General features: G+C 38.6%; 1 protein-coding gene across 3 annotated transcripts in view; it reads right to left on the bottom strand.

Moving 5' to 3' along the window:
* The window catches only part of OSBPL3 (oxysterol binding protein like 3), a 187,029-nt gene extending 160,280 nt beyond the window's left edge, over positions 1–26,749 (bottom strand). For all 3 annotated transcript variants that reach the window (XM_081285669.1, XM_081285671.1, XM_081285670.1), the window contains exon 1: positions 26,448–26,749. The gene's annotated coding sequence lies outside the window, so the exon portion shown is untranslated. The remainder of the gene's footprint in view (positions 1–26,447) is intronic.
* Positions 26,750–27,350: the final 601 nt, after the last annotated feature.

Below are 27,350 nucleotides of genomic sequence, written 5' to 3'. Positions count from 1 at the left end.
AATGAAATTATCTTTAGACATGAAGTTATTATTTATTCTCTGCACCAAGAAAGACTGTTGCTTTTTAATCCTTTCTCCATAAGGATGTAAAAACCTTCCAGTTCTAAGGTAAATCATCAAACAAAAATAGCTTCTAAAGTTCTGTATAATTATGAAGGCTGTTACAGCTACTCTTATGCCAAGAATCATTTACATGACTTGAATTTATATAAACACATCAGACCCACTTAACCTGGGCATTTCTTCTGCAAAGAAAGTATTTAGAAGCAGTACTTTCTCCATTCCCTCCAAATTATTCAGTGCTGTCTAAACAATTCTCTCATACAGCCTAGGGGGAAAAGTGGCAGAAAGAGGAGTACAAAAAGACAAGTCCTGCAATTCTCCTTACCCCATCTTCTATAAATAAGCTTAGGTTCCATTTAATATCACAATAAAGAGAATTAAAGACTTGGATCCTGCTATTATTTGAAAGTTTTGGAAAATTTATCCAGAAATATATATATTAATAGTATTTGGAGGTAGAGCCTTTGGGAGGTAATTAGGATTCGATGAGGTCAGAATGGTGGGATCCCTATGATGATATTAATGATGTTCTAAGAAGAGGAGGAGAGACCTGAGACCCAAGCTGGCATGCTTGCTCTCTCACCGTGTGATACCCTCTACCATATTATAAAGCACCAAAAAGGCTTTTGCAAGATGCCAAGCAGATGCTGAGCAGATACTGATGCTATGTTCTTGGACTTTCTGGTCTCCAGAACTGTGAGCCAAAAGTTTCTGTTCTTTATAAACTCCCCATCTCAGGTATTTTGTAATAGCAACAGAACATGGACTAAGACAGATCCTAAACAAATAATAAAAAGTTATTCTGCATTGACATTCTCTAAGTTCAAATCTGTAAGTTTAAACAAGAAAATGGTGACTAATCAACAATATCTGAAAATTATAAGGGTAGAAGACATTCTGAAAGGGTATTTTCAAAATAGCATACTAAGAATCATATTGGGTCTTATAAGTAGTCCTTCTAGCCAAGGATTCTTGCTGATAGTATTAAAGGGTTGGATCTAAGTGGAGGGGGAGGACACAGGGAAGGTGAGGGAAATGAGCTTACGCTCTCCATAACCATGATCTCAAAAGTCCATAATGTGCTTTAGACAGTGGAAGATTCATGAAGGCAAAGATTTTATTTTGTTCATGGCTATACATACTGACAGCATGTGAACAGTATCTGGCATATAAGAGGCTCCCCATAAGTTATTTTTAATTAATAAATAGTTATAGCTCATTCATTAATTTGCTTAAAGCCAGTACCAAATTCACCAGTTAATTCTCCATCAATAAGGAAAAAAAAAAAAAACTTTCCCATAATGAGACTGGTTGCCACTTTGTTATTCTGGGATTTATTTATTGGCCAACAAAAATAGATTGAACACCTACAATGTGCTGAGAATTTTTCTGCTGTTGGGGATACAGTGGTAGACGAGACAGAGGGTGTTCTTGTCCTCATAAGGCTTCTGTTCCAATGATGCTCCCTGGTTGCTCTATGGAGGACAGGCTACTGGGGTGGCCTTGAGGTCTTTGTACTTCCTATTTCCTCCACCTGGATAACTCTTTACATAGACTTTTCTGAAGTCTGTGATTCCTCTTTCTTCAGGTCTCTGCCAAATGTCACCTATCAGAGATCTGGTTGTTAGCCATTCTAAGTAAAATCAAAAGGCCACTCCTGGTCATCTGTACCTTCCAACCTTCTTAGCCATGCTTTAATGTTCTTCATAGCACTTATTAGCACCTGGCATAAATATTTGTTTATAATGCAAACTCCATGAAGGTGGGCACTTTGTACACTGTAGTATTCCCAGATCTATAAAGGGGTTTGACACATGAGTTGACATTCAATAAAGGTCTACAGAAGCAATGTTTTTAAAAATATATAATCATTTAAGCTCCTTCAGCATATCTATTGTTGTGCAGCTTGGTCACTGTGACCTTATAGATCTTTTGCGCTCCAACTAGTTCTTGGAGATATCCCTGTCCTTATATTTATGAGCTCAGGCTGTTTCCCACCTACTTCTGATTTACCAACTTATTGTACTATCTGCAAACTAAAAGTATAATTGATTTCCACTTTCACTTCATATTCCAGATCATTAATAAAAATATCCATTTCTACCAGGCCCTGGATCCATCTCCATGGAAAATACTTGGGGATTCTTTATAGGATGGTGGTGGCCCACAGCCAACAGCTGGGTATGAATTCAGTGCTGACTTCCATCATCCATGACCCCCTGTGGCATCATGAAGACTTCCATAAAACTGTCCTGCAACAGAAATACTGCAAAGCCTGTCCCAGGGTGATCCCTGACCCTGCCTCCAGGGTTCCAGCTGCTTACCAGATAACTAACCCTGTTCCATTCTTCTCAGATATATCCATATCTGCACAAGATGCCCAAAGACAGAATTGCTTGATTCACTAAACAATCAGACCACTCAGACTAGAATGGACCTATCTTCAAAAAATAATCCTTCATCCATTTTCTCTACTCAGGCTTTATTTCCCATCTGTTCATACCATGTATTTGTTGTTACACTGGAACCTCTACTACCTTTTCCACATCTCCTAACTGACAAATGGACTCCTTGCTTTGTCTTTGGCACACACAGGACACCCACTTCTCAAAGATGACATTGTACTTGTAAAGCTGGTCTCGTTATTAGACTTAAAACTTTAGGATTCTTGCATTTTTCCTTGTGAATGTGGCCTTTTCTAAAATTTTTTGATTCTTCCCCCCCATCTGTCTTTGGTTCCTTACCTAATTTCCTTTTAGGAGTAAAATGTTATTGTTCACTGAAGATATGCTGTTTTGTTTCTTTATGGGAAAATCCAGCTTGTTTTCTCTTAATTTTCTTTTTATGGAGTTCCTTTGGTCTGTTTAAATTATGTTTTTAAATAAATTATCTTTGTCCTTCTGAATTGCTAGTGCCTGGGTTCATTGTCTGTTGGACCAATCAAAGTGGCAAGACTCTGGACTCATCCGTTCACATCTACAGGTCTGGCAGCTCATCAGTATAAATGAAATAAGTTATGTTCTCTCTGCCTTGCCCAGTACTGTGAAGGTCAAATAAGACCGACTAGGTAGAACTGCTATTTTAAATGTTCTAGAAAGTTCCAGTTTCTGTACTTGAATAGGCCCACTGCTTCTGATAAAAGAGGAATTTAATACTCTGAAAGAAGGGGCCCAATTCTATTGAAGTCACGTTAATCCACTCACGTGATCTTTGCTGAAACATGGCAGAACAGACAAAAAAAGAAAAAATTCACCATCATCAATTTAAGGTTTAGGGAACAAATCCAATGCCTGCCTTCTCATTGATCAAAAAAAAAAAAAAAAAAAAAAAAGATAGATAGATAGAGGATTGTAGTAGTAAATATGCCTCACCAGTCTACAGGGGGTTGCATTAAGCAAAAAATTATGAAGCCATTAGGCTGCTTTTTATTAATGAATTCTAGCTTTACCACCCAGTGAAAGTGAATTTGAAACCAAGCTTTAATCTAGGCTGAACAGCTGAGACTGGATTACATGGTAATAGGGTGCACAGATCTAGATTGAATTGCTGATGCATACTTCTCAAATCATTAGTCTGCAACTACTGTTATTTGGTATATATTCATTCTGCCTAAAATACTCTCATATTTTGACTTTTGTTCTTTTTTAAAATATTTTTTTAATGGACACAATATCTTTATTTATTTTTATGTGGTACTGAGGATCAAACCCAGTGCCTCACATGTGCAGGACAAGCACTCTACACCGAGCTACAGCCTCAGACCTGACTTTTGTTCCTTTAATAACCAAATTATAGGAAGTGAAGTTATTTCCTAAACAATCCACTTGATGTTCTCAATTTTAACAGTTGCTGAAAGACTTTATGTAAACTGCTAAAATAATTGAGTCTCAGCTTTCTCCTTTGTCAAAACTGCTTCCTCACTTGGTTATTGTGAGAATTAAAGGAGGATATGCACTTGAGCAGATTTTGTAAATCCTAAAAAAGTAGACATATATGTATATATGTATATGAATGTATGCATTGTGTATATCCATAATTATTACACTATGATTAACAGTCCTCCATGATCTCATTCCTCTTTGGGGAAGGAGGAACAACTTTATTTATTTTAAATAGATAATGCATTCACAGGGTTCAAAAGTCTAAAGATGCAAAAGGGTATTTATTGAAAAGTCTCCTTCCCATTCCTGTCCTTCAGCCACCTTTTTCTCCTTTCGTTGAATGAATGGACTATAACTTATTTAATATTCTCCCATGTTTAATTTATTTACAATCTTTTACTATACTAACATTTTGTTCACATCAAGCATCTTTGTAAGGTACATTTTTAAATGGAGAATTTTGAAAAAGATTGCCAGATTACCCTCCATAGAGGTCTGGAGCAAGTTATCCTCCTGCCAGTCATAAATGGAGACTGTTTTCGACACACTTGTCATCATAATCTCTTACCAAAAATTGTTGTTAAATCTCAGCCAGCAGGATAATAGAAAATGGTATCTTAATTTAAATATGGTATTTTAATTTACTTTTTTGTAATAAGGTTTTTGGTAGTCACTCTGAATATTAAGAAAATTTATTCCACTCTCTTTCTTCCTCTAAAACCCTCTGCACATCCTATGATCCAGCCACCCTGAGCTACTTGCTATTCTCCACGTGGGCCATACTTGGGGATCCTTCCATCTTTTGCTTAATAAAAATTTTTTGACAGTCAAGTTTCAAAGGCATTTCAATGCTTATGAAGTTTTCCTAAATTCCACCCATGAACTTAAACCTCCTCCCCTTCTCTGGAGTGCCCAGAGTTCAGTTTCAAAAAAGTATCATTTCATTGTGACACATACATGAATGTGCTTCTTGGTGGTTGAGATTGTCTCCTTCATCTTAGCATCCCCAATGATGTTCAGCACACTCACTCTACTGTGAGATGGAAGACTTAATTAGAAGGAAAGACTGAATTTTTTCTTTTCTTTTTTGCATATGTGTTCTTAAACATCTAGAACAGCAATGTAAATCTACTGATCGGAATAATAAAATAAAGTGAAGATTTGGAGACTTGCTTTTGAGCCTATAGGCTCATCTTACAACTTAATAAAGACTGATAAATCTTCCCTCTGTGTTAATGGTTAATGTTTGTTGTTTTAATACTGATTATGACTTACATGACTAAAAACATAAGTGAGATCAAACTATTCATAAAGCAATGTACTAATGCCTAATAAGTCTATGAAAAAATGGCTGACTTCTTTACTAATCAAGATTATGCAACTTAAAAATAGCAAGATACCACTAAACATTCTTCAGAATGGCTGAAATTAAAAAAAAAATCAGGAAATACCAAGAATGGATGTAGAGCACCTGGAACTCACATATACTATTGGAGGAAATGTAAACTTGCACAGTAAATTTGGATAACTGTTTGGAGAATCAATCAAGCTATACATATGCCAACACTGTGACCTGGCAAGTCTACTTCTGGATTTATATTTGATAAAAATGCATATGTATATCGCCAAAAGCTAGGTACAAGAATATTCACAGTAGTAGCAATCAGTAACAGCCCAAAGTGGAAAGAACCAAAATTCAACAGTAAAATATAAAATTTGGCATATTCCAAGAATGGAATTCAAATAGTAATGGGGATGAACAAACTACAACTGCACACCAAAATATGAATAAACCTTACACATTCAAGAGTCTATATGACTCAATTTATATAAATTATAAAGTTAAACACATCTAATCTGATTGTGTTACAAATCAAGAGAGAAATTACCCACCAGGAATAGAGATGGGAACTGGGGACTTGGATATTTCTTAATCTGTATGCTGGTTACATAGATATGTTCACATTTTTTTATTTCAAAATTTTTGAGTAGTAGATGGACACAATACATTTATTTTATTTATTTTTATGTGGTGCTGAGGATAGAACCCTGTGCTTCACATGTGGTAGGCAAACGCTCTACCACTGAGCCACAACCCCAGCCCAGATATCTTCATCTTATAAAACACATTAAACTATACATTTATGGGGCTGGGGATGTGGCTCAAGCGGTAGCGCGCTCGCCTGGCATGCGTGCGGCCCGGGTTCGATCCTCAGCACCACATACAAACAAAGATGTTGTGTCCGCCGAGAACTAGAAAATAAATATTAAAAATTCTCTCTCTCTCTCTCTCTCTCAAAAAAACTATACATTTATGCTCTGTATACATTTCTTCATGTCTGTTATACTTCAATTAAAAAGCTTATCTAAAATAATAGAAAAGCAATAGGCTAAACCTCCCAAAAAAGGGTATGTTTCCCTTAAAATGTCTTTAGTGAATAAATGTTTTTTAATCCTGTGCTGATTATTGGCCACTTGCAAAACCCAATTGACTTGCACTTGTTTCACCCAAGAGATCTCAAATCAAGCAGTTTTCTATTTATGGAACAAAGCAGGAATTCAAATTTTTTGGTTAAGAAACAAAATGAGGTGACCAAAGGAAATCAGCTATTGAGAACAGGCAAAGATTGGAGAAAAAAGAGAAAAGAACAGAATTTCCTTTAAATGGTACCAAAATAGCTTTTATTTTTAAAAGAAGTTTTTGTTGAACTACTGAGAAAAAATACAACTATTTATCCCAATATAGATATGTGCCTCCGCACCCAGCTTTCTTCCCAATATTATTTTAAAATACTGCACAACAGACAAAGAAAGAAAGAGTGCACACACCAAGGGAGTAGTAATTAATGGCAAATGCAGGTGTCTGAATAGAGGAAAACTAAGGGAAATAAAACACAAATCTTTCCACCTCATTAGTCTTCTAAAAATATCCTCACATAATACAATGCCATGCCCTGCTTGTGTGGTATATAAATGAATGAGAAGCCTAATCAAAATGTTTTTTGTGATTCTTGACCATAGCCCAGATACAAATACTTTGGAGATTTAAAATGAAGACCCCCCAAAAAAAAAAAAAAAAAAACAACCAATGGTGCTGAACTGGACAAGCAGGGCTTAAAATAAACAGAGAAACTGCAACACAAAAGCAATGTATAGCAAATTCAATTATCTGTGCTAATGGAGACAGATTTTTAAAAAATTTTTTTCCATTAGGCTGTGAAATATCAAAATAATAGGCACTTTGAGACTGATGAATAGACCCAAACACTTACCCCCTTCTGAACCTGCATTAATTCATTTTTAACTTGATTCCAATAGGATGCAAGAGGGAAGAAAATAAAAAAGATCTGAAGTCTAGGCAACCACCAGGGTAAGGTGAGCTCACAGATGACTCTCAACTTCCTGTTGTAAAAGGAGACACCAAGAAGATGGTTAACTGAAATGCATAACTAATCCTTCACAATTCATAAGTTGGTCAATGTACAGAAATCTACTTAGTGGTGTTTCTGGTTTTACACAGAAACACCACTAAGTAGATTATCTCCACAAAGAGAAATAAGAAAAAGATGGAATGCTACCAAGATGTTAGTTACACCCCTCCCTCTAACCTTGTCCACCTTCAGCCATAGGTGCTAACAAGCCATGAGATTTGCAGTACAGCAGGAAAACAAGCAAGGGGTTTTTTTTTTTTTTTTTTTTAATGCTTCTGCCAATTCTTTTTTTTTTTTTTTTAAAGAGAGAGTGAGAGAGAGAATTTTTTAATATTTATTTTTTAGTTCTCGGCAGACACAACATCTTAGTTTGTATGTGGTGCTGAGGATCGAACCCGGGCCGCACGCATGCCAGGCGAGCGCGCTACCGCTTGAGCCACATCCCCAGCCCAAGGGTTTTGGATAACCAAACTTTCAAGAAAATTTTAAAAATATGGAACGAGTAATTCTTGGTCCAAATAATGATTTTTTTAAAAAAAAAAATTCTTCTCTCCTTATAGAGAGAATGATTAGAATTAACCATTCATGAACTGAGCTAATAAAGGCATGATGGAAAAAGGAAGATCAAAATTATATTCTTCTCCCTAATGACACAAGCATCTATGCTAACAATCCAACCCAAAACAGACATACACTGTCTTATACTGACCTGGTTTAATGGGTACAGAAAAGAGGATCACCATGATCTACCCAAGACTAGTGGAAATTAGCAATAGGAATAGTAAGAAGGGCAGGGTTTGTGGCTCAGTGGTGGAGTGCTTGCCTAGCATGTGTGAGGCACTGGGTTCGATCCTCAGCACCACACAAAAATAAATAAATAAAATAAAGGTATTGTGTCCATGTACAACTAAAAAAGTATTTTAAAAAGGGGGGGGGATAGCAAGAAACAATATTCAATGAGGATGAGCTATGGTCCAAGTGTCTGTATCCTTGACCCTCCCAATCCATATGCTGAAAACCTAATTGCCAAGGGGATAGTGTTAGGAGGTGCCTCTTTGGACTTTGACCCACCTGTAAGTAGATTATCAAGATGGAGCCCTCATGAATGGGATTAGTGCCATTACAAAAGAGGCCCCAGGCAGCTGCCTTTCTCCATCCACCATATGAGGACACAGCTAGAAGTCACCATCCATAGAACGTAGGCCCTCGACACCAAATCTGCCAGTACCTTGGACTTCCCACCTGCCAGTACTATTAGCAAAATATTTCTGTTATTTATAAACTTATTCAATTTATGTCTTCTGTTATAGCAACCTGAATAGAATAAAGCAAGATGGCACATTAATCAAGGAATAACTAGGAGGTCTCTTAGAAGAACTCAGAAATCCACAAAATAATTGAGTCACTTGGTAAAGGACTCAATAAGCAAGCATGGATTGCATCAGAGCTGAGTATGTTCTCAGGTGTTCACAACTCTGCAGAGAAGTTTTGTCTGCTAAGCCAACTGCCCCATTTGGTACCAGCACCACAATTTTTCTGTGTATCCACAAGTGGCATGTGATACCACTGGCAACCCTGATAACCCTGGCCCCAACCACCAGTTCAGGTTTAGGAGCATGACCCAGGCAGGAGCAATCAAAGCTAATAAGCATCTGTAAAAGGGATGGAGCTGCTCAGCATGGAAGAAATGAACAGTAGTGGCTGAGACATACCCACATGCACAAGGCTGCCTTTGAATGACCCAGAAGAAATGAGTTGGGAGGTGGCATTGTGTACAATCAGAGAAATTAAGAGTTGTGCTGCAATTGTGTACAATGAATCCAAATGCAATCTGCTGTCATATGTACCTAATTAAAATAAATAAATTTTAAAAAGAGAGAAACAAAAGACATAATATGAGCTCCTAGGTCCAGCTCTGACTGAAGCTAGTCAGACTCTTAAACTTTTTAAAACAAAGCCAATCATTTTTTTTTAATTGTCCTGATGCTGGATGCACTTCTGTCATTTGGAAACAAATGTCTTAAGATATTATTGCTGCAAGTTCCTTTAAAAACCTTTACAGGAATTTTTAGCTAGATTTCCCAGTCTCAGTTATTAAAAAAAATTAAAATATTTTGAAATGGAACACTCTGAGAAATGAATATGAAATCACTTTGTCCCTTATTATTCCCTGAATTTTAGGAGCCTTTGGAGGACTGCATTATTTCTTCTCTCACAGAAGAAAATGCACTTCTTGGCATAATTGATTCTTTACACTTGATCCTAATACCAAGTGATTTTAAGCTTTAAGGACATTAAAAACCTGTCTGTTCAGTTCTGCCTTTGTGGCTCCCAGGATGAATGAAATTTGAGGATTTTGCTGCTTGAATTCACTTCTTTCTTGAATTTATCTTCCTCTAATGAGAAGAGCAAAAAAGAAGATTGTGTTGGATTCTGTGAGTCTACAATGGGTTCATCATTACAAAACTCCATTCACAGACTTGCTACTGCAGTCTCCCCGAGGAATCTGGTCAGTACCCTTTGCCTCCTTTTGCTGACATCTGCTCCAGCTAAGCAGTAGTACATCTAGTAGATTTCACATTTGGTTGTTTATGCAAGTGACCTGGGTGAAGTAGAAGTGTGCAGAAGCTGGTCCTGAGCCACAGAATCTGCCAGTATGAAGTGTTAGAAAGGGCACAGGTCTAGAAGTCCAGAGGACTTGGTCCTGGTCAACTAGGAGTGGCATTTCACTGTGTTTTTTCACAGGGGGTAAAACTATGTGTGTAGTGGGTAGTAAGACTGATTAAGTGGATCAAAGTCATGATTAAAAACAAAATGATTCTAGAGCAAGTACAGGAAATATACAAAATGAGCCTAGACTACCTTATAGTGCCAGAAAGTAAGGACACGCTAAAAAAAAAAAAAAAATCCACAATAATGAGCTCTGTCAAAATGACATAGGAGTCAACTGCAAGAGCTCCTATTGCCAAAGCTGGAATGATTTGAGGAATAAATATTATTGCACTATAAACCAAAATATAAAATAAATACCCATGAGTTCATACTGATATAAATATGGCTTAATGGAAAAAATTAATAAGTGCAAAAGAAAAGAATAGGCAAATCTGCCATAGAAGAAGAATCTAAATAACTTATTACATAGTTCCTCCACCCTCAAGCATGGGGAGCCTAACACTTCACTCCTTAAGGACAGGCTATGCACAGTGACCTACTTCCAAAGAGTAAAGAATGGAAACAGGAGGGAAAGGGTAACTCTACAGTGGAGAAACCTAACAAGTACTACCACAACAAGATTATAAAAGTCAGCATGCACATGAAAATGTATCATGAGAGGACAAATCCTCAATGTGACATGGCAAGAATGGCACCTTACCTATGTGATCTTCTTCCCTCAAACCTGTAATCCATTCTAATGATGAGAAAAACATCAGACAAATCCAAGTGGAGGAACAGTTACAAGATACTCCTCAAAATTGTCAAGATCACCAAAAATAGGGAGAGCCTGATGCTATGGTCTGAATGTGTCCCCCAAAATTCATGTGTTAGAAACTTAACTCCCAATGCCAGAGTGTTGGGAGGTGGATCTTTTGAGAGGTGTTTAGGTCATGAAAACGGAGCCCTCATTATTACATTAATACCACTATTAAAGTGGGGGGGACTGGAAAGAGTGGGTCCCCTGGCTTTCTTTTCTGCCTTCCGCCATGTAAAGACACAGTAAGAAGGCCCACACCACTTGGCAGTGATTTCATCTTGGATTTCCAAGTCTCCAGACTGTGACAGAAAAAAATTCATGTTCTTCACAAACTACCCAGTCCCAGGTACAATGTTATAACACAAAATAAGCTAAGACATCCAGGAAACGGTCACAGCTAAGGGGAGTCTAAGAGACATAACGACAAACATATTATGGAATCTTAGATGCGCTCCTGGAATAGTCAAAAGACACCAGGCAAAAACCAAGGCAATCTAAACGAAGTATGGGTTTTACTTCATTGTTTTTGGTTCATTAATCATGACAAATGTACCATATTAATGTAAGATATTACTAATAGGGAAAACCAGGTTAGAGCATATGAGAACTCTCTGTACTATCTTCATAACTTTTCTGTAACAGTGAAACTGTTCTAAAATTAAAAGCTCTTTTTGTGTTGGAAAGGTGTGATTAAAACAAACAAACCTGGACAAGCTTTGAATGTTTCCAGAGCAGATTAGCTCTAAGCCTTTTACCAGCTTTAAAGGAAATGTGGGGGGTACGTTACATCTACAGTAAGAAAGTCTAGATACAAGTCTTGGCTTAGTCACTGATCCCTGGGGTAAGTTACTAACTTATCCTTGGTCTGCTTTTCCCCAATTGCCTATCAAAGTTAATACCTGTCTTGCCTACCTCACAGTTGTGGTCTTGAGAGGCTGTGTTAGTCAGCTTTCCATCACTGTGACAAAACAACTGAGAAAAATCAGCCTAAGAAGAGGAATGGTTTATTTTGACTCAGGGTTTCGAGAGTTTTGTTCCATGTTTACTTGGCCTGGTTGCTTTGGGCATATGGCAGAGCAGTAGGAGCATGTGGCAGAGGAAGACTATTCACCTTGGGTTAGCCAGGATGAAAAAAGAGATAGAGAAAGGAGCCAGCCTCCAAATATCCCCTTCAAAGCCATGCCCCCAATGACCTAATTTCCTCCCACTATGCCCAACCTCCTAGAGGTTCCACCACTTCCCACCAGTGTCCCAGGATGGCGACCAAGCCTTCAGCACATGAGCCTTTGGAGCACACTTCCAAACAAGAGCAGAAGCAAAGCCTACTAAAGTGACTTACGGACTTGGAAATACTATTCAAAATAAAGGATTCTCTGGATCACCTGAGAATTTATTAGAAATACAAAATCTTGGGTCCCATTCCAGACCCATTAAATCCAAAACTCAGGGGTAGGACCCACAGTTAGTATTTTAACAAGTCCTCAAGGGCATTCTGGTGTTGCTGAAGCTTAGAAATCTGCCCACAAAACACCTATCACCGCGTGTCCTATTCACATGGTCCCACTCCTCCAGCTGGCTCTTATTTCCTGTACAGTCCCTGTCACATCTATTAACACTTGACTGAAAAGATGCAGCACTATCCACAGGGATGTAGGCACATCCATGACCTGCTAAACTTCAGGGTGAGTTAACCATCTGTGGCAAGTTCCAAGTCCCTTACTTCTTAGAACATGGAAGGTTCTTAGCAGTGAAGGAAACTATGGCACCTGTTGGGACCACACATTTCACACTGAGAAAACTCAAATTCCCACATTCTGTCCTCTGGTCTCTCACATTTTTCAGACCAAAGTGGCAATCTATGAGTTAGAAAAGGCAGTTCGTTGTCTTATAGAAATATCCAGCTGCATCTGGCCACATACACCTAGAAAAACAAGACCTTTGGGTGCCAGAAGGAAAGAGAGAGAGAGAGAGAGAGAGAGAGAGAGAGAGAGAGAGAGAGAGAGAGAGAGAGAAACTTCTAGTCCCTTAATCAAGGGACAAATAATGCAGAACTGAAAGTAACAAGCAAACTGGAATGCTATTTTGGCCTGTGGGATTGCAGTCTAGAAAAACAGGAATTACAAGTCAGGAGTACCCTACACTCGGGGGTTTGCACAGAGGTGCATGCAGTCCTGTTTCTGAGCCATGTTTTTAGGCCATGCACGACCTTTATCCTCTTTCTTTCTCACACCTTATGATTGACACCATTCCTTAAACACACACGCAATAAACTTAAGACTTCGCCGGGCTAAAGAAAATCTGAGCTGAAAATCTATCTGGGGGAAATGTTATACTCTGTTTGTGGATATGTGTGCTTATAAGATAAAAGAGCTGCTGGTACAAACAGCGTCCCTCTAAGCACAAACACAGGGCACGCATGTGCCTTGTGAGGAGCATCATTATTTCTCAGGCACAACTCATAAATAAATCATACGTATACAAATACATCAACAAATAATCATTTCTTTATTCACTTCTACTTTGCTTATTTTCCCTGTTGTAGTGTTCTAGAGAGTAATCTCCATTCCAGAAGTTACTGCATAACTTACAAAGATACTACAATGCCACAAAGGCAAGTTCAGCTTAAATCAAAACACCAGCCACGATTTTGCAGTAGCCCATGGCACCTGTTTTCAGAGGCTACAAATGCCTGTATTCATAGGCCATCTGCATTACCTATGTCAAATTTTATGGTAATTTTTCTCGTCTCCAACCATCTTTTTTCTCCCCAGTGACCATACAATAAGTGCTTCAGTAATAACAATATTTACTTTTTGTATCTGACTACTCATTAAACCGATGAACACATAACCCCTTGCTCAAAACACTTGGTGGCTAACTGGCCACACACCCCTATCAGGTTCCCAGCAATTCCTAACTTCCAACCACAAAGTATAACCCACTTTCTGTCTCTGCTCATCATTCCCCTCTGCCAGAAGTATCTTTCTTTCCCAACTTCTCTACCTTTTGATATTGTACAACATTCCGAAGTCCTACTCCGCTAATATCCCTCCCAGGATATTTCTGCTTCATTGTGTGGAATGACTACCCACCCCAATTCAGTGGTTATCACAAAAACCAGCCCAAAGAGTGGTTGTGAGAGTTAAATCAGTGATATTTTTTCAAAAATAATAGAAAGTAGTATCTCACTTTTAGTAGATATGATATGAAAAAAAAACATGGTAATGATCTTATGATTCCAATGCCTGTGTGGCTAGTTACCCTTCCCCTGCCTACCTCCTAGTTTACCTTCCCCAAGATGCCACGTACACCCCGTTTTCTCCTGGAAGCTGTCCCAGAGGTTGTACAGGTTGGGCTTCCCTTGGAAACCTCAACTGTCACAGTTTCAGCCAAACTGCTGACCCAGCACTGATCACAGTGGCACCTCTCTCCTTAGCTGCTGCTGGACATCTCCCCTTGACAGCAATTCAAGCTCAGCACGTTCAAAACCAGAACATTCTTTTCCCCTAAGATCTTTTCATCTTTCTATTTTCCCTGACAGTAATCATTGGTGCCATAAATAATGCAGACAGAGACCTGAAATTCTGAAGGTATTTAATATGTGTATTTTAACCTCAGTAACATATTGACCTCGAACAAAATTCAAAAGGTACCATTTCAATCTCTTGCCTGTCCTCCAGTTCCCACTACTCTTCCTGGGGGAATCTGAAGTTACCCATCTCCTGTATTTCCTTCAAGAGATATTTTTTATTTATATATATATACATAGTGGGTACTAGTAAATGTTTATCAACCCACATGCTGAAAAAATAAAAACAAAACAACCTGATTGGTCCTGTCTGTTGATATCTATGGTGTAAGTATGCCCATACAACTGATTTCATAAGACCAACTCAAGACACCAGCTTGGGAATAGAAGCCACAACTGATCCTCTCAAGCAGTGTAAACTGGCTTCAGCCCAACAGCTTTATGTGTATATTGGCATATTTATAAATATATGTACATGTGCATGCATGAATATACATGTAAAATATACTGTATGTGGATATATTTTTAACAAATGGGTACATATCATATATACCTTTGTATATATTACATGTATATCATACTTATGTATGTACCTATGTAGAGCTACTTTATTTTTAACTGCATCATCATTAGCTAGTAACTATTGATGTAAATTAATTATTTTTGTTTGTTCAAACACTGAAATACATCATTTTGCACATACATCATTTTGTGCATTTGCATATCTATCAGATAAAATTCCTAGAATTGTTATTGCTGATTTTTGAAAGACACCACCAATGGCTCTCTACAGACCTTGGGCCAATTCATACACTTTGCATGAATATCTACTTCCTCAAACCTTTGCCAACACTGTAATCACATTTTCTGATATTTGCCAATCTGATGGTGGAAAATAGCATCTTACTAAAGTTTTCATTTGCATTTCTTTTTTTTTAAATATTTAAAAATTTTTTTTTTAGTTGTCAATGGACCTTTATTTTATTTACTATACATGGTGCTGAGAATCAAACCCAGTGCCTTCACACATGCTAGGCAAGTGCTCTGCCACTGAGCCACAACCTCAGACCTGCATTTCTTTTTTATGAGGTTAAAGTTTTAATATGTTAAGGAGATATTTTTGTATCATTTTGTGAACTGTATGTTCATATTCTTTGCCTCTAGAGTAATAAGCTTTCTCTTATTGACTTGTTAGTTTTTTTAATATTCTGATGAAAGTAGATCTTTATGATATGAATTGCAATTATTTTCCTACATTTTTGACATAACTAAAAAAAATCTTGCCTTATAAAAATTACAAATGTTCAAATGAATCAACCTTTTATTTTATACCTTCTGTATTTTATGCCATATCTAGAAAGAATTTTCTATCTCCATTATTATTGAACTGGGATTCGATTTTCTTTTCCTAGTTGTTTTAATATGAAATATTTTATCTCATGGAATTTATTTTGGTGGGAAGTGTGACATAAAGTTTCAATTTTATGTTTTGCCTGATGATACCAACACAATAATCTCCACCATGGTATCATCTTTCCCTTCTCCCTCAACCCACTCTCCCAGTCCCTATTCCTAGAGGCTATTGTTCTATTCTTTCAATATTGCATGTCTTTCTTCTTCCACTGTGACAGTCCTCATTCAGGTGTCATCACCTTGTGCCTGTACTCCCAACCTCTGATGTTCTCTACCACCACCAGAATACTTTCCTCTGAGAAAGCTCCCATCATGTCACTTCCTTGTTCAGAATGGTCCTTAGACTTGTACTGTGGAATTCAGTTGGGTCCCAACTTACCTCTTCATTCCTGTGCATGTTCTGTCACTTTTCCCATCTAAACAGTCCTTCCACTCATCAAACTAGAGAGTTCATTAATCCTTAAAGTGTTATACCTTGGCTCATCCTATACTTTCTGCCTAGAAATGTCCTTTCTACTAAGTCCTCTATATGTTCCTTCATCTCAATCCTGTGTGTCCTTCAAGACTTGGCTCAAATGTCCAATTCTCTGCAAAAGTATCTCCCACTGCTCCTGAGCTCCTTTGGTTGTGTGTGTGTGTGTGCACATACACACGCATTTTGGTCTCTTTGTGAACACAGGGAATCTACTTAGCCCTCTATAGGCTTGTGATAGGCTTCTTTGGATGGAAGGAACAGAAAACCAATCTGGCAAACAAAACCAAGGAAAATGTATTAGAAAAATATCAATTCAAGGAACTACAAAGAAGCTCAAGGCAAGCCCTGACACAGCTCCACAGACTGAAAACAGACCATATGATGTACACTTGGAAACAGTCTAGTCAGGATGCATACTCACTACAGAATCTCCAAGATCCTTGGCTTTGGACCCAGTGTCCAAAAAGAAGCATCTTGGACACAGAGCCACCCATGGCTGGGGGGAATGAGACTCCTTGTTCTGGTCCTAGCAGACTGTGTCCAGAGGCGAGAAGTGATTTCTCAAATGGAAATTAGGGAGGGTAAATGTGTGTCAGAAAGCCAAAGAGCAACTACTCCCCAACTTCTGTTCTCTATTGTTTAACTAGAATGATAACCACCACAATATAAGAAGATCTAATGAAGCACTCAGCCTGACACATGATAGTTTCTCATCAGTTACTGGATGTCATTGTTATTTTCGTTGTTCTTTATAATTATCATCATCACCTTTAAAGGCAGGAAGATTCCCCACTCCCTAATGATTCCAACAAGCTCCAAGGAAACAAACCTGTTACTTCTATATTCATTAGAAATTAGCTCGAAGCAGCTGTGAACCTGTGAGAAAAACTCAAGTGAGCTTCCCCTATATTCTTTCAGATTTTCAAATACCCCTAATTCACCTCAGATGGTAGACAACTGAGCTTTGCTAGAATCAGAGCCAGTGAGTTATTTCCACCTACTTTCAGGGCTATACCAGAGAACAGGTTGTTATATCTCATTCAGATTCAGCTACAAAGGTGATACAAACACAGCTTTGGATTCAATTTCCATCAGCAAAAAACCAAACCTGTGTATAGCATCACAGGAAGCAATTCAAACTCTTAGAAGAGGAGTTAAAACCATCCTCCTCCCCAGCTCCACATGGCCTCCTGCAATCCCCAGAGAGACACAAAAGGTCAGGACTCTGCTCATCTCATCCCCCCCAGAGGATTCCCTAGTCACGTCCTCTTTTCTCTTCTTTATGCAGATTCTTGCAGCCTGAATCATAAGCCAAAGAAAAAAATGGAACTTTTCTCCCTGGGGTCTCAATTAAAATCCAGACTCATTCCCTTTGAGTCACATATCACGATTGTAATTAATGAATTCTCTGTTTAACATTTCTGTCTCCTTCTGGACTATAAAGTCCTTGAAGGGAGACTCTGCCTCTAATTCATCATGGTATCCCCTGCTCCCAGCCTGGTACCTGGCATTTTGCATGTGTTCAACAAATAGCTATAAAATGCATGAACAAAAATCTTAGTACATATTTTGATTCTAGGGAGGCATTTACTTCAAGTTTAATGGCATTTGTGAGATTCAAATTATATATATTAGTTTTTGCCTCTGAACATTTAAGATCACTGCCAGCTACCAATGATTTGAAGAGGAATATTGTTTTGATAGGCTTAAACAATTTTAAATTTCTTGAGAATATTTCAGTATTTGCTATCAAGACAAGAAACAAGGATGGGAATCAATGCTAGTACATTTTAATACATAAATGGAGAAATGTAATATTGAGAAAAGTGTTTGACCATGTAACATTTTTTAAAAAGATTTTAGAACTTTAACTGTAAAGAGTAAAAAAAAAAAATAGCAAACTATTTATATTGACAGACTGTGACCCTCTGCTGATCTCTCATGGAGCTGTGCATTTCAACTGGACCCTGCTCTGCTTGGCATTCGAGCTGATATTTAATTCAGTTCCACTCTCGCAGTGTCAGAATCACAGATGAGAATATCCTCCAAGATTGTTCATCTAGCCCTCGGCCCCTCAGAGAACTAGGTTTCCTGTTCCTGCTGTTATTTTGTGAGTAAATGTAGATATCCACATAGCAACATAATTTTCATCTAAAGAAATTTTATGTGAACACAATTTGCTTTTCAGCTTTAAATCTGCACACTATTATTAAAGAACCACATTCCACTCATACTCAAGTGGGTCTGAGGAAGTTTAGAAATAATCATATTCAGGCCCCCAAACAAACAACAGATTACTTAGGTAGAGGCAATTATAAAGCTAGTCCAGGGGAAATTCAGTTTCAGGAGAAATTCAGTTTCAACTATGTGTCTACATACAATGAAATTACCACTCAACTTTCTATACTTTTCCAAGATGAAGGAAATATTTCATCAACTTCAATACAAAAGAATTAGATAAATAACCATGTAATAAATCTTCTATTTTTAAGCTCCTATTCCATTTATTGTAAAACATTTTTATAATTTTCACATAGATAAAATAAGCCCGGCAATGAGCATGGACAGTCATAGCCTGCCTACTCTTAGCTTCTGCAAAGGAGACTCTTTAAACAAATTCCTATGTCTTTGATTTGTGAAACGTTTCATTATGAAAGTTTTCAAACACACACAAAATACAGAACAGCACTATTTGATAGAAATGTATTACAAGCTATATAAATATAACTTCAAAGTAGCTAAATAAAAAAGAGTAAAAGGAAACAGGTGAAATTAGTTTGATTATATATTATTGGATCCAAAATATCATTTCAACATTTTATCAACAAAATACATTGAGATGTTTTTACATTCTTTTTTACATCCCATCTTTAAAATTCAGTGTGTATTTTACACTTATAGCACTTCTCAATAACTACTAGCCAAATTTCAAGTGCTCAAAGGCCACACACAGCCAAGGACTACCTATGGACAGTAAAAAGAAGGGCATTAAATTTACAGAATATGTTGTCCAGCTTCAGCAATCATCAACTCATGGACAACCTTGTTTCCTCCATCATTTCTCCCTACCCCTGGACCACTTTGAAGCAAATTCTAAAAATTGTAACATTCCATCCATATTCATAAATTTCCTTGATTATTTCTTTTTGGTTTGTTTTGAAACAGTTGGTTTGTTCAAACTGGGATTTAAGCAATCAACTCTCAGGACTTCTTTTTAATGATAAGATTTAGAGATGAGGATGTAGCTCAGTTGTACAGTGCCTGCTTAAAGCATCTCTGAGGCCTGGGTTTGATCCTCAGCATCACAAGGAAAAAAAAGAAAAAAGATTTTGTTTTTAAAAATCCCAACAAAAGAGTCCTATTTTTAGTAAAATGTTTTATTGATTCAGGTATTTATTACACATTTATGTTGTGCCAGGCATGGTTCTAGCTCCAAGATACAAGACTCAAAGGAATTTCCAATTTAGTTTTCATTGTGTATGAGTAAGCTCATGTACTCAGGGAAACTTTAAAAAAAAAAAAATTTCCACAAAATGGCAGATGGGTAAATACAACATGATATTTTTATAATTTATATATTTATATATTATTGTATTATATATTAGTATATTTATTTTATATATATATACACACACACATACACACACACACACACACACACACACACACACACACACACACAATAAATGAAGCACTAACTTCTGATACAATAAGGATGAGCCCTGAAAACAACCTGTTAAGTGAAAGAAGCCAGAAACAAAAAGCCACATATTGTATAACTTCCTTTATAGAATAGGCAAACCACCCAGCTACAAAGTAGAGTGATAAAATGTTCAAAAGTCAATTATGGTGATGGCTGCACCACTTTCTGATTTTGTACTAAAAATCGTTGCATCATATACTTTAAATGAGTGAATTATATGATATGTGGATTACTTATCAAAACACCTATTATTTTTAAAAATAGAAGTAAAAGAATAAAGTATATTATGTTCACACAATAGAATATGGTCCAGCTGGGGCTCTGGCTGGGGCTTAGTGGTAGAGTGCTTGCCTAGCATGGGTGAGGACTGGGTTCCATTCTTAGCACCACATACCAAAATAATCAAGTAAAATAAAGGCATGCTGTCCATCTACACCTACAGAAAAAAAAATTTTAAAAAAGGAATAATATCCAGCTATAAAACTGATCAAAATGATAAAACTCCTTTAAAAAAATTCCAGTCACCAACCCTCCTCACCCCAAGTCCAGAAACTTGAAGTAGGGCCTGTGCAGATAAAAAATAAAAAAATTTAAAAATAACCAAAGAAGATCACTAGAATGCAAAAATAACCAAAGAAGAATGGTGGTTTAGGGCAAGATTCAGACAAATGACCAACAGTTGATTACAAAACAGTACAATGACTGCTATGCATTAAATGGGTAGGCACAGAACACAGTGGCCATTCTCCAACTCCAAGTCAGCAGGAGGCAGAGGAAGGTTCCTACAGGTTGCATTTTGCATTCCATGCTAAAATGTGATATGAGAGAGGAAATGAACAGGAGGATATGAGTGAAGAGGAAAAGATTATGAAAAGGACAAAAGATCATGCAAAAACTATGGGGCCAAAGCCCAACCAGCATAGCCCTGAGGGTAGGGATGGGTTGCTGCATTTAGTTTAACAAGACTGGAAAAAACAGAATCAATGATAAGTGGTGATTATGAAGCCAGAATCTGAAGCTGATTCAGAGAGATCTCAAGATCTTATATGTCTAATGAAAAATGTAAAATACTCATTAATCAATTGATCAAACACAAAAATTTCGTTTGAATTTCACACGAGTTTTAATATATTTTAAATAACAGCATTACTACCACAGATTTTACTATGTACTACATATCATTTGCAAGATATTTATTCTACAATGTTTGTTACATATAAGAATTTGTGATTCCTTCACAATATATCCATAGTCCAAAGGTGAGGACAACCAGAATAAGTGCTTTCCATGGATTTAATCAGGAATTCTATTACTTCATCATAAACTGATGAAGACTTTAAAATACTGTGGATTAACAAATAGAAAACAAAAATGGAATATTCTAACCACTTTTTTCCTAACAGAATGAAACCAAATATAATTATTTAATATTCTTTTCAAATTGAGTACCTACTGTGGGTAGAACACTAGGCCTAGTGATAGAAGGGATAGAAACAAGAATGATACACATTGCCTTCAGGGCAAAATCTATAGGGGTGGGTTCATTTGAATAAAAAACTAAGCAAAAGGACAAGAGGAGGGGAGGTACAAAATGCTGAAGGACACCTTCAGTGATCAAAAAAAAAAAAAACGGAACTAAGGACTGACTCATATTTTTTCTTTTTCTGCATTTTTTATTGGTGCATTATAAATTGTACATAATGGTGGGATCAATTGTTAGTTATTTGTACATGCACACAATATAATTTGGCCAATATCACACCCCAGCACTTGTTCCCTCTGTCTCTCCCCTCCTCCTACCTCTAGGTCACCTTTCTCTATTGTTCTTCCTTTGAATTTCATGACACTCCTCCCCACCTTTCTCTTCCTTTTTCCTCTCTAGTTTCTACATATGGGAGAAAAAATGTGACCCTTGACTTAGTTTGGCTTATTTCACTAACAAATTCCATCCATTTTCCTGCAAATGACATAATTTCATTCTGCTTTCTGGCTGAATAAAACTCCATTGTGTATGTATACCACATTTTCATTATCCATTCATGTGCTGATGGACATCTAAGCTGGTTCGACAGTTTGGCTATTGTGAATTGTGCTGCTATACACAGGGATATGCATGTATCACTATAGTATGATGACTAATTCTTTCGGATAAACACTGAGAGTGGCATAAGGTAGTCCTATGGTCAGACTGGTTCCATGCCTAGTCTTTTGAGGAAACTCCACACTGGCTTCCATAGTGGCTGTACTAATTTACAATCTCACCAACAGTGTAGTGTTCCTTTTACTCCACATCCTCTCTAGAATTTATTGTTGTTTGTATTCTTGATGACTGCCATTCTGACTGCTATGAAATGAAGTCACAGTGTAGTTTGGATTTACATTTCCCTAATTGCTAACGATGTTGAACAGTTTTTCATATTTATGTTGGCCATTTGTATTTCTTCTTTTGAGAAATGTCTATTTGATTCATTTGCCCATTTATTAATTTGAGTCTTTTTTTTGGTGTTAAGTTTTCAGTCCTTTATATATTCTGGATATTAATCTTCTGTCAGAAGAGTAGCTAGCAAAGATTTTCTCCCATTCTGTAAGTTCTCTTTTCATATTCTTATTTACTAAACTGGTAGAATCTTTTTAATCTGATGTCATTCCATGTATTAACTCTTGGCATCATTTCCTGAGCTTTAGGGGTCCTACTGAGGAAGTCATTGCCTGTGCCTATATGCTGGAGTGTTGACCCTATGCTTTCTTCTAGGAGTTGCATAGTTTCTGGTCTGATTCCTAGGCCTTTGATCCATTTTGAGTTGATTTTTGTTCAGAATGAAAGATAAGGATCTCTGACTCATGTTTTTTTAAGTGATCAGAGAAATTATAATGGCAGAAGTAGTTAATGAGTTCATCCTTGAAAGAGTTAGGTTTTCAGAAAGAGAAAGAGAGAGAGAGAGAGTGAGCTTTCTAGGCAAAAGAAATGCATGGACAAAGGCAAAATGTTTTGGGAATGAAGTTCAGACTGTACTGACAGAAGATTGAGAGAATGATGAAGTGAAGGCTGATGCTGAGCCGAGGATGCTAAATCCTGACTTTAGGCCAAGGAGTCCACTTAATGGGTACAGAGAAGCACTAAGGGTTTGAGTCTCAGCTCCAACGTTTATTGGTTGCCAAGTGAACATAAGCTTAACTTTCCCTAGCCTCATCTGGAGACTAAGGGCCTAGTAGCACCTTCTTTGATGTCACTCTCAAGATTGAATGTAGTAATACAAATTCACATTTAGGCTAGTATCTAGCACATGAAAGTTCAGCAGCCGTTGCTGCTGTTATTATGAACTATATAAGCCACCCAATAATTTTTTAATAATATTTTAGTACTTAAGGAATTTATCTGATCATGCATGCCATGAAGGAGAGAAAGGTAGGAAAAATCCTACTGTAGGCAACGTCAGAGCAGAGCAAAGTCCCTAAGAGGCAGAACTAAGATACAGGTACGGTAGAAAAGGAGCCATGTGCAAGACACTGACCTGAATGTGATCTCAATAGTAGTAACTGGAAAGTCTAGAAAGAAGTTTCCAGAGAGGGCCAGAAAGCTGACGAATAAGTAGATGCAGATAGGAAAGAAATTTGCAGGGAACAAAAACAACTGACAATTAAGGCTCTTAAGAACTTCCATCTTCCTTAGTGTCTCACACCCCCCCTCACCTTCCATGGGAATTCTACGCCAGCCCTCCCTGGAGCACTCCGGAAATGGAAATGACAAATCAGAAACCACAGTACTGCTGAGAAGCACATTATAAATAAACATGGATTGTCCAGAACTTGGTACAAGGAAAAACATTGTACTAACCCCCAAAGTTGGAATGAAGTAGAAGAAAAAGGGATCTCTACTTCCTTCCCCAAGCCCTCTTTTGCCATTAGCCCTTTGGGAGGTAATCATGACACTCTTTCCCAACTTCTCCAACCCTCAGTTTCGACATAAGAGCAGAAAACACTAAAATGCTTCTATTTTACTAAAAGGCTGCTACAGAATTAATGGTCTCTAACTGTTCTCCATATGGGACTAGCTGGCTTTCCAATACTTCCCCTAAAGGGTAAAAAGCACCACTGTTCAGAATTCATTTACCACAGTGGGTAAAAGCAATCTGATTTCTCTTTAGATTAGGTGAAAGGAGGATTTCCTTTCCTCCCTATTAAAAGCCTCCAATCTACCAGGCCCACAAACCATACACTTAACCACAAAAATCAATGGCAGTAAGAATCTCAACAACTCAGAAAACAGTACACCTAGACACTTGATATTGCCACCAGGAAGTTTACAGCCCAACTTCAGACAGCTTTAATACAATTTATCACTGGGCTCTATGAGTATGAGTTAACATCCAATTAAACAGTAGGACAAGAGACATAATAATTTAGTGGAAAGAGCTAAGGGATTAGAGTCCGAAAAACTAATAAAATCTAGATCAGCAATTTAGTATTGACCTTGGGTAAATTCCTGAACCTAGCTTCAGTTTCTTCACCTAAAAAACAGAGATAATATCACAACTCTGTCTATGAAGGTGATGATTAAATGTGATAATATAGCCTATGGCAGCCGGGTAGTATCTGGCCTACAACATAACTATTAGTTATTATTGAAAATATAGCTCAAATATAAAAGAACAAATCTTTTGGTTGACAATAGCTTTTGTTACAAATAAAGCTAAATAACAAAAATAAATAAATAAATAAATAAATAGCTAAATGCCTATTGACTGTAATGGTAGAAACCATATTTTAGTTTTCTTGGAAGTGGCCCAGCACAACAAAGAGAAAATAAATAGGCTAGAATCCTGGTTCTGCCTGGATGATTTTGGGAAAATTGGCTAACTTGATGAAGCCTTAATTTTCCATCTGGTTCAAAATATACTACTATGAATCCTGCTGATTGTAAATAAAATCATATAGTACTAATTACATTAATAATAGTAATAATAATAGAGGAGAGTTCAGTAATGTAGAGCAAGTCGATCAGGGGAGGGAGGAGAAGAAAAGGGAAGGTATTGGGAAATGAGGATCAAAACATGTTAAATGCATATATGAATATGGCATGAGACCCACTATTATGTGTGATTATAATGCATCAATAAAAAATACCTAGCTAATAAGACTACTGTAATGTTTAATGAGATAATCTACACCAAGTTCCTAGCATACGAATCTTGGAAGTTAACTACTATTGCTCTTCAATAGTAGTTACTGCTATTTGTTAATTTTCCCAACAGAAAAAAAGAGAGAATCATCATCAGCTAAGAAATCACCTTTTCTCATATTTACAGAGAAATTTTCACTTATTCATTCCATAAAAATGTACTGGAAACCTGTGTGTCAGGCAGTATTCTTGACATTGAGGATTAAGTAATGAACAAGACTGATAAGGTCTCTGCTTTCCTGGAACTTACATTCTCAAAGGGGAAGGCAGTAAACAAACCAAGATCATTTCGGTGAGAGAGAGAGAGAGAGAGAGAGAGAGAGAGAAGGAATAGCAAACAGGGTGGCTTGGAGTTGGTGGAGGAGAAGGTCATTTAGCCTAGATGCACTGCAGCCCAGGCCTACCTGGCTAGTCTACTTTGGTCAGAAGGGGGACCTCAACTTGTATGATGCTTGAGGGTGGACTGTGGATGATCAGATAGATATTAGACCTGTGCTTTTTTTCTGCCGCTAAAAGTATATCTTTAGCAGCTATAATTTAAAATATAGTATTTTTAAACGGCCCCATCCCAGTAATCAAAACCTGCGGGGTTAATGCAACATCTATGGAGGCTCCAACGCCTCAGCATAGTTCCCAGGCACATGGGAAGTGACAACTTCACAACCCTTTCAGCTAAGAGAGTCTAGGAAGGGCGTCTGGCTTAAGAACTATTTGGACGATGTATGGCAGTGTCATCAGCGACTCCAGAGGCTACAAAAGCTCCCCGAGGCACCTTTAAGTCCGAAGGGACCAGTGCCTTTGGTCCCCAACCTAGGCATTGGGGAGCGGAGCAAGCCGAGATGGAAAGGCGGTGGGGCGTCGCTGGGGTCTGCCTGCAGCGCTCCAACTCGCGGATGTGGTAAAGCCTCGCGGCTGGCCCAATTAAACAGGTTTCCTGTGCCTCTAGCCCCGGAGCGGCGCCTGGCCCTTCCCCGGGACAGCTTCCCTGCACCGCATCCTCCAGCAAGTACACGCAGTCCCCTGCGCTCAGCTCCTTCTCACCGTCAATCACACAGAAGCTGTCCCTTGACGGAACACTAAGAGGACAGCACCTGGGTCCGACCCCCCCCCCAGGGGGGGCTACAGCCGACACCAAGAACGATCTCCCTGTCTCAGGTGTGTCCCACTGGATGGTTCTTACCCAGACAACAGGAAACACACTGCGGTCCTCTGGGACTGGCAGCGACCCCCGAAACTGCCACGGTTCTTGTACCCGCCGGACCACCTTCCAGCTCCATTCAAGCAGATTCCCCACCGCTTACCTGCGCGCTCTGCCGCCGGGAACACCGCTTCGTCCCCCAGTGCCCCGCTCCAGGGTTTGCTCACAAACCGGGAAGGAGGCAAATCCAGCTCCTCAAGTCGCCCTGCAAGAAGCAGCTGACAGTTGCCGCATCAGCCTAGGAGACTCGGGCGCCGACCGCCACTGAGGACTGATAGCAGGACCAAAAGCCTAGCTGCGCACTGGCCGTCTGGCGCTGAGGTCCCTTTGTCCGGGGTGGTTCGCTGGCAATGAGAATGCGCTACCAGTTCCCAGTACTTTGCCCAGAACTTCTAGCGCGCAGCCTGGCGATTAGTCTGAGCAGCCAGCAAGAGGCGGGAGCAAAGAGGAGGGGCCTGCGGTCAGCCCTGGGGGCGGGGCCAAATGGGGAGGGTAGGAGACGACGGAATAACCCCACTACCACCAATCAGGAGTCGACCCGGGAAACGAGGTGGGGCAATGCCCTGAGAAGAAGCGGGCGAATTTCGTGACGCGTAGAGGGAGTTGGGGACCTGGACAAGTAGGAAGGGCGGAGGGCGTTGAAAGCTTTAGAGGGGCGGGGCGGGGGCTCTCGCCCGCCCAGCGCGGTGCCTGCGCGTCGTAGGCGTTGTATAAATGTTGGTCGAATGTCGTTTCCGGGCAATGAAAAGAGAGAGGAATGAGGTCGATGTGGAGGCACTGGTAAAGAAGATTCCAGGGGACGTTGGTGGTCAAACACCTGATCACTTAAAGTCAGACTGAGGCAGGGAGCCAAGAATGGAAAAATATACGTGATGAGAGGAGGACGGTAGGCACCGGGTGTCGAAGGACAGAATTGGTGTGGGACACTGGGCTCAGAGACTATAACCCTGCCTACAGAGGCAGTCATGCAATTCGCACCTGGGTGCCTGGAGAGGCTTGAGGAGAG

This window comes from Spermophilus citellus, assembly GCF_964194105.1.
Source record: "Spermophilus citellus genome assembly, chromosome: 3".
Taxonomy (NCBI): domain Eukaryota; kingdom Metazoa; phylum Chordata; class Mammalia; order Rodentia; family Sciuridae; genus Spermophilus; species Spermophilus citellus.
Note: the sequence above shows the minus strand (reverse complement) of the source record. Positions and strands in the feature narration are given on the sequence as shown.